Source organism: Ranitomeya imitator, chromosome 1, assembly GCF_032444005.1.
Source record: "Ranitomeya imitator isolate aRanImi1 chromosome 1, aRanImi1.pri, whole genome shotgun sequence".
Classification (NCBI taxonomy): domain Eukaryota; kingdom Metazoa; phylum Chordata; class Amphibia; order Anura; family Dendrobatidae; genus Ranitomeya; species Ranitomeya imitator.
Window position 1 is genome coordinate 143,988,747 of NC_091282.1, and position 9,542 is coordinate 143,998,288.

Consider the following 9,542-nt stretch of genomic DNA (forward strand, 5'->3'; position numbering starts at 1 on the left):
AAAGTGAAACTCATATATTACATAGTGTGATTATAAACAGTGATCTATTTCAAGTACTTATTTCTGCTAATGTTGATGATTATGGCTTACAACCAGTGAAAACCCAAAAGTCATTATCTCAGTAAATTAGAATAGTTTATAACACCAGCTTGAAAAATTATTTTAAAATCCGAAATGTTGGCCTACTGAAATGTATGTTCAGTAAATGCATCCAATACTTGGTCAGGGCTCCTTTTGCATCAATTACTGCATCAATGCAGCGTGGCATGGAGGCAATTAGCCTGTGGCACTGCTGAGGTGTTATGGAAACCCAGGTTGCTTTGATAGCAGCCTTCAGCTCGTCTGCATTGTTGGGTGTGGTGTCTCTCATCTTCCTCTTGACAATACCCCTTATATTCTCTATGAGTCAGGTCAGATGAGTTTGCTGGCCAATCAAGTACAGTGATACTGTTGTTTTTAAACTAGGTATTGGTACTTTTGGCAGTGTGGACAGGTGCCAAGTCTTTTCTGGAAAATGAAATTTCCATCTTCAAAAAGTTTGTTGGCAGAGGGAAGCATGAAGTGCTCTAAAATTTCCTGGTAGACGGCTGTGCTGACTTTGGTCTTGATAAAACACAGTTTACCTGCACTAGCATATGACATGGCTCCCCAAACCATCACTGATTGTGGAAACTTCACACTAGACCTTAAGCAGCTTGGATTGTGGCCTCTCCACTCTTCCTCCAGATTCTAGGACCTTGATTTCCAAATGAAATACAAAATTTACTTTCATCTGAAAACAACACCTTGGATGCTTCTGGCGTTTATTGGGCATGAGTGGCTTGACACAAGGAATGCAACACTTGTAGCCTACGTACTAGATACGTCTGTATACAAGACAATTCCAATAAGCATAGTTGGTGGTGCAGATATGTGCTGCAAGATACGATGCTGGTATATATATAGTGTGTCAGCATACACCATCCAAGCATGGACAATATGGATAACTGCCAGAAAATCACATAAAGAACAAAAAGAGCATGCAGTCACTGAATCCAATAAAACAGTATATCTTTATTACAAACTAATTATAAAATTACAAACATGAGGCCAGACAAATGGCGACAAGTAGGGCCAGTAGATGACACTAAAAACTCTGCCTCAGGCAACAAAAGGAGCAGTCACCCAAGGTCTAGTGACCCCGGCAACATCCCAGAACCATAGAACTGGCATAACCAAGCACATATCGCGTCACATGTTAATCAACCATTACAGCTGAGGTATCGGCAGTGCTGCCACTAAGGGCTGCCACTAAGGGCTATATAATAACCTCGATGGTATAAAATGGTACCATAAGATACAGGTGAGCACTACGAATCACTATGCTTAATACCTTCTATAGAGGGTCCGGGCTGGTGCAGGGGACACGGACTTAGGAAGCCTTTACAGGTCATTTTTGTTATTTATTCTGATTTATTGAGATAATGACTTTTGGGTTTTCTTTGGCAGTAAGCCATAATCATCAACATTAACAGATATAAACACTTGAAATAGATCACTTTGTTTGTAATGAGTCTATATAATATATGAGTTTCACTTTTTGTGTTGAACTAAAATAAATTAACTTATTGATGATATTCTAATTTTGTGTGAAGCACTTGTTTGTATCATATAGTTTTTTTTAAGGTGTCTCTGTTTGTATTTTGGTGTTTGCTTTAATTATTTTGCATATACATGTTCTTAATGAATTCATACAATGAAATGTAACTTTTTAATTTAATCTTGTGATATATTTCATCCCCAGCACAATCTTTTTCTTTCTTGGTTATTTAATTATTTTTGTGCCACATGGCGAGGTGTTTTATCTTTATGATAATTGAGATATATTGTATCTCACAAAAAACTGTACAATCAACAAAGGTTAGAGGATGCAGAGAATAACAACTATAGCAGTATATTATTGTTTGCTCATGGATACATATTTAAAATGTTTAATATATTTTACTCATTAGGCCAATACTTGTTAACTCTGGATGACTATGTGAGTGCACTTGTGGGAATCAAATGTATAGAGATTTTCCCTCGATGTAATACAGTCATTACCTTTTTTGCTGTTTTCATATTGATGGCCAATTCAGGTTTATATTATTTTGGTTTTATTCTTATTTTAATTAGACTGTAGAGTTGAGCAACTTTTACTTTTTTCGGATCGAGACGGGTTTCGCGAAACCCAACTTTGTCAAAAGTCGGGTCGGTGAAATCGGCCGATTATCGCTAAAAGTCGGGGGCCGACTGAAACACAAAACCCAATGCAAGTCAATGCAACCATACTGGACAAATGCTGTCTCCTGTCACTTTGAATCGATGCAGCAGTACCTGACGTGTCAGCGGTCATTGCGAAATCACTCCACAAACTAGTCATAAAACCCCTCTGTCTAACGCCACTTCGGATTTGTGCACCTCTAACACCTCTTCCATTTTGCCCCCTACGGCAACATGGCAGAAGTGTTAGAGGTGCACAAATCCGTGTGAGAACCATCACCGCCGCTGTGTGCTGGGAATGCCTGAACCAAACGGTCTACAAGAGTTACTAGTTTGGTAGCCAATATTTGCTCAAGGTTCTCATGTGGCATGATATTTTGTAATTTTCCTTTATATCATGGATCCAGGAGGCAGGCCAACCAGTAATCGTCATCGGTCATCATTTTGATAATGCGGGGGTCCCTTTTTAGGATACGCAAGGCATACTCAGCCATGTGGACCAGGTGTCAATTCACTGCTTGTGCTGGGTTGAGGAGCATTTTCTTGCAACTAAACATCTCTTGTGACCCGCAAAAACCCTGTACCTGATGTTGCAACGCCACCAGTTTGTATTGCCCGCTGAGAAGCATCCTCCTCCCATAAATATTCATCCCCATTATCCTCCTCCTCCTTCTCTTCATCCGCCACCTCGTCCAGGAGAGTTCCCTGAGCAGACAATGGCTGACTGTCATCAAGGCTTCCCTCCTCCTCGGCTGCAGACGCCAGCTCCTTAACGTGAGTCAAACTTTGCATCAGCAGACGCATTAGTGGGATGCTCATGCTTATGATGTCGTCATCTGCACTTACCAACCATGTGCATTCCTCAAAACACTGAAGGACTTGACAGAGGTCTTGTAGCTTCGACCACTGCACACCAGACAACTCCATGTCTGCCATCCAAGTGCCTGCCCGTGTATGTGTATCCTCCCACAAATTAATTACAGCATGCCTCTGTTCGCACATCCTCTGAACCATGTGCAGTGTGGAGTTCCACCTTGTTGCAACGTCGATTACTAGGCAGTGCTGGGGAAGATTCAGCGATCGCTGATGGTTCAGCATACGGCTGGAGTGTACGGGCGACCGGCCGATGTGCGAGCAAAGTCTTTGCACCTTCAGGAGCAGGGCTGGTATCTCCGGATAATTTTTGAGAAAGCACTGCACCACCAGGTTCAAGGTGTGAGCCAGGCAAGGTATGTGTTTAAATTCTGAAAGGGCTATGGCAGCCATAAAATTCCTTCCGTTATCACTGACTACCTTGCCTGCCTCAAGATGTACACTACCCAGCCATGACTGAGTTTGTTGCTGCAAGTACTCGGCCAGTACTTCTGCGGTGTGTCTGTTGTCGCTCAAACACTTCATTTGTAACACAGCCTGCTGATGCTTACCACTAGCTGTTCGATAATGGGACACCTCGTGTGCAACACTGGCAGCTGCGGATAGAGTGGTCGTGCGACTGCGCTCTGTGGATGAGCTTTCGCTTCTAGAGGAGGAGGAGGAGGGGTGGTGAACGCCTACATCCAACTGTTTCCTAGACCGTGGGCTAGGCAGAACTGTCCTACTATGGCTGTCCCCTGTGGACCCTGCATCCACCACATTAACCCAGTGTGCCATGATGGACACGTAACGTCCCTGGCCATGCCTACTGGTCCATGCATCTGTTGTGAGGTGCACCTTTCCACTGACTGGTTGCCTCAGTGCATGGACAATGCGGTCTTTGACATGCTGGTGGAGGGCTGGGATGGCTTTTCTCGCAAAGAAGTGGCGACTGGGTAGGTCATAGAGTGGTACTGCATAGGCCATCAGGTCTTTGAAAGCTTCGCTTTCAACCAACCGGTAGGGCATCATCTCTAACGAGATTAGTATAGCAATTTGGGCATTCAAATTCTGTGTACGCGGATGAGACCGCGTACATTCTTTTCCTAACGAGAGTCTCTTGTAGGGTGAGCTGGACTGGAGAGCCGTATATGGTGGAACTAACGGTGGTGGTGGTGGTGGACATGGTGGATTGAGAGAGGGTTGGGGATGGTATTCTTGATGTTGGCCTACATACAGTGTTTCCTACCAATAACCTTGTGATTCCCTTACTGCTTTGGCCTTACAACGATACCTCCACATTTGCTGCTGGTGGTGTCCTAACCGGTGGGCTTACAGTGAGGGAAGCAATGTAGCGTTGCTGACTACCTTCATTCTGAGCAGGTGCACCAACGGTACGGGACGTTTGGTAGTTAGTTCAGGCTTGCAAGTGCATGCTGGTTCAATGTCTAAGCATGCATGTTGTATTTAAATTTTGAAGATTCTTCCCTCTGCTAAAGGTCTTGAGCATTTCTTACAGATAACTTTTGACTGATCATTCGGATCTTGGTTAAAAAATTGCCACACTACACTCTTCCTTCTATGGAATACCTTTTCAGGCATTGCACGCTGTGCTACTTTCACCAGATGGCCACGCTGTCCTAAAACTGTTTTTGTTTTTGGCCTGATATGGGCTTGCCAGATGACAGCTGTAGCGATGTAGATGGCTGCTGCGGATCATCCTCCTCTGCTTCTGAGCTACTGGCAGTGACACCCTCATCCCCCAATGGCTGCCAATCTGGGTCATCAACTGGGTCATCTATCACCTCCTCTTCAATGTCATGTGCACCTTCCTCTGTGTCACCGTGTAAGGTGCCATAGTCTCATCAGGGTCAGATTCTGGCTCAGTACACTGCGAGGGCAATGTAGTGATCGGAGTCAATGGGACAGCATAATAATCTAGCTATGGCTGTGCATCAGTGCACTCCATGTCCGATTCATCTTGTAATGGGCTTTTAACAATTTCCCTTTCTAACCCAGGCACGGTATGTGTAAAGAGCTCCATGGAGTAACCTGTAGTGTCGCCTGACGCATCCTTCACTTGTGGTTTGGGTGAAGGACACAAGGAAACGTCTTGTTCCTGACCGGGAGCATCCACTGACGACTTGCTGCTTTTATATTTGGAACTTTCTGAAGAGGAGGCGAAAGAGCTAGAGGCTGAGTCAGCAAGGAAAGCCAAAACTTTTTCCTGCTGCTCCAGCTTTAAAAGCGGTTTTCCTGCTCCCAAATAAGGGAGCCTTTGAGGCCTTGTAAAGCCCGACGATGACATTGGCTCAACACCTCCAGCCTTAGGTGCTATTGTGCTTTTGCCACTACCACCAGATGCACCACCACCAACATCAGTACCAGTTGGCAACCACCACCCATGGGCCCTTCCACCAGACTTCCTCATTTTTGGGAAAATCTAACCAAAATAACAACCGTTATATGGTACTGTAAAACAAGGTAGAAGGTGTATATAAACTTGTTGAGAATTTAAATCTCCCTTTTTTGGGGGAGACTGAACCAAAACTCAGGCCCTGTGCATAAACAACACAATGTAAGTGGCAGAAAGTGGCTGGCTGATATACGACAAACTAACAGGACTGAAGTATATCCACTTTGTGAGAATTAGAATCTCCCTTTTTTTTGGGAGACTGAACCAAAACTCAGGCCCTGTGCATAAAACAACACAATGTAAGTGGCAGAAAGTGGCTGGCTGATATACGACAAACTAACAGGACTGAAGTATATCCACTTTGTGAGAATTAGAATCTCACTTTTTTTTGGGAGACTGAACCAAACCTCAGGCCCAGGGTATATAACAATGCAATCTAAGTGGCAGAAAGTGGCTGGCTGACATACGACAAACTAACATGACTGAAGTATATCCACTTTGTGAGAATTTGAATCTCACTTTTTTGGGGGGAGACTGAACCAAAACTCAGGCTTAGTGTATAAAACAACACAATGTAAGTGGCAGAAAGTTATATGAAAAAATACAAGGACTGTAGTACAATTTCAATCTCCCTACAATGATCTCAGGAAAAGTATGGCAGCAATAAAAAGGACTGCTGCACACAAAAGTGTGGACAAATAAACAAGATAACTGTGCAGAAAGGAGCAACAGGATTTTTGCTTTTAAAAAAGCAGTTGGTTTGCACAGCAGCGTGCTAACAGCAATGCAGCTATCAGGGAGCCTTATAAGGCAGTCTAATAAGCTACAGAGCTGATGCACAAAAATATAGCCTCCACTGTCCCTGCAAAAAAATGGTGGTGTTGGACAGTGGAAATCGCTACAGCACAAGCAGTTTGGGGGTTAATCTTCCCTTCCTAACTATAACCATTCTTCTGATGAAGCTGCAGCAACCTCTCCCTATGCTAAGATCGGCAGAAGATGGCGGCCGACGTACACGCCGCTTTATAGCCCCTGTGACGCCGCAGAAAGCAAGCCAATCACTGCAATGCCCTTCTCTAAGATGGTGGGGACCGAGACCTATGTCATCACGCTGCCCACACTCTGCGTCCTCCTTCATTGGCTGCAAAATGGCGCTGAAAGCGTCATATGAAACACGACTTTTGCGCGAAGATCGCCGACCTCATGGACGATCCCACACTAGGATCGGGTCGGGTTTCATGAAACCTGACTTTGCCGAAAGTCGGCGATTTTTGAATTTGTCCGATCCGTTTCGCTGAACCCTACTCAACATGTGAATGTGACATTATATAGATGCTACACTTTATACTGTCTGACTAGTTTGTCCACTATTTAGGTGTAATTACTTTTTATATCACTAGTCAAATGCCACTTCAGGTTATACAGGGCAGAATTCTCACAAGGTGATGTTGGATGTTTATGCTTTGATGCACCACCAGAGAACATCATGTATGTGTGGTGCAGATCTGAAAAGAAATGTTATGCCTTGAGATTTTTATTTCTTTTGCAGAATTTAGAATTTTATTGTAAATAATAAAAATAACATCATCTGTATTGCAGAATTTTCCATGCAGCCATGCTATCTCCTTGAAGACTTGAAAACATCAGATGTAAAAAACAAAAATCAAGTCATCGGCAAGTAAATTAAATTTGAGTGGGTTTTGCTTTGGGCTACTGTAAAACTTACGTAAAAATGTTAAGTAACAATAATAAAATATATATTGGCAATATTCGCCAATCTCCAGCCAGAGATTAAGAAAATGCATTAAGTGGGATTAAGAATTCGGAAGCTGTTGCCTGGTGTTTTGCTTAAGGTTATTTTTATTATAATATGGGTAGTCTTAGTTATGAACTGTGTCTAGGCATGATAGTAAAAGGCAGACTTAACCCTTTAGTGACTGGGCCAAATTTTTAAAATCTGACCAGCATCAACTTTATGTAGTAACTAGCTGAAGAGCCCGGCGTTGCCTGGGCATAGTAAATATCTGTGGTTAGTTATAGCACCTCACTTCTCTTATTTTCCCATCACGCCTCTCATTTTCCCAATCACTTCTTTCATTTTCCCCCTCACACCTCTCATTTTCTCCCTCACTCCTCTCATTCCCGCCTAACACTTGTCATTTCAACCTCACATCTGTCATTTTCTGATCACTCCATTATTTTTCCTCACTCCTCTCATTTTGCACTTACACCTTTTCATTTTCACCTCACACCTCTCATTTTCACCTCATCACCTCAGTATATACATGTTTGTCAACTCCCTTATATATAGTATACATCTGTATGTCATCTCCTGTATATAGTATATACCTGTATGTCATCTCCCCTGTATATATTATATACCTGCTGTGTGTCATCTCCCCTATATATAGTATATACCTGAATGTCATCTCCTTCTATATATAGTATATACCTGTATGTCATCTCCTCCTGTATATAGTATATACCTGTGTGTCATCTCCCCTGTATATAGTATATATCTGTGTGTCATCTCCTCCTGTATATAGTATATACCTGCATGTCATCTTCTATATATAGCATATACCTGTATGTCATCCCCTCCTGTATATAGTATATACCTGTAGGTCATCTGCTCCTGTATATAGTATATACCTGTGTCATGATTCCAATGGCAGGGAATCACAAAAGGACAAGCACCAACGAGCTCTAGGGTGATGGAACCTTAGCTGACCGCGACCCTAAACCTGAACACACAAATAACAATAGCCGGGGAACGTGCCTACGTTGATCCTAGACGTCTCGCACCAGCCGAAGATCTAACTTCCCCTATTAGAAGAAACACAGACCTCTCTTGCCTCCAGAGAAATACCCCACAGAAATAGCAGCCCCCCACATATAATGACGGTGAAATGAGAGGAAGGCACATACACAGTATGAAAACAGATTCAGCAAAATGAGGCCCGCTAAAACTAGATAGCAGAGGATACAAAAGTAAACTGCGCGGTCAGCAAAAAACCCTTCAAAAAACCATCCTGTAATTACTTGAACTCATGTTCCAACTCATGGAACATGAGGAGCAATTACAGCCCACTAAAGCAACCAGCAGCAAAGAGACAATTATATGCAAGCTGGACAAGACAAAAATAAAGCAAAACGTGGAACAAGAAAATCAAAACTTAGCTTGTCCTGAAGATTACAGAAGCCAAAAGCTGAGGTAACAAAACACTCTGATAACCTTGATAGCCGGCGGGGAAATGACAAAAAAGCCCGGTTAAATAGGAAACTCCCAAATCCTAATAGAACAGGTGGACACCAGAGACAGCAGAACACAAATCACCCAGTACCATCAGTAACCACCAGAGGGAGCCCAAAAACAGAACTCACAACATACCTGTATGTCATCTCCTCCTCTGTATAGTATATACCTGTGTGTCATCTCCCCTGTATATAGTATATACCTGTGTGTCATCTCCTCCTGTATTAGACCTCGTTCACACGTTATTTGCTCAGTATTTTTACCTCAGTATTTGTAAGCTAAATTGGCAGCCTGATAAATCCCCAGCCAACAGGAAGCCCTCCCCCTGGCAGTATATATTAGCTCACACATACACATAATAGACAGGTCATCTGACTGACAGCTGCCGTATTTCCTATATGGTACATTTGTTGTAGTTTGTGTGTCAAACAGAAATCAGTACCAGGAGCGCTGAAGGAAACTCAGACAACATATGTCGTTTGCCACAACGCGTTTCAACGGTAAACACCGTCTTCTTCAGGTAGAAGACGGTGTTTACCGTTGAAACGCGTTGTGGCAAACGACATATGTTGTCTGAGTTTCCTTCAGCGCTCCTGGGACTGATTTCTGTTTGACACACATTCTCATCCTCCTTTGGAGGTATTCAGCTGGAGCTGCAGTGGTGCTCGACAACTCCCTTTCATCTCCCCTTCCCTGGGTCAATTCCTCTGCGCTCCCCTCTGACTGCTTTCACTTATCTTATTTGTTGTAGTTTGTCTGCTTATTAATCAGATTTTT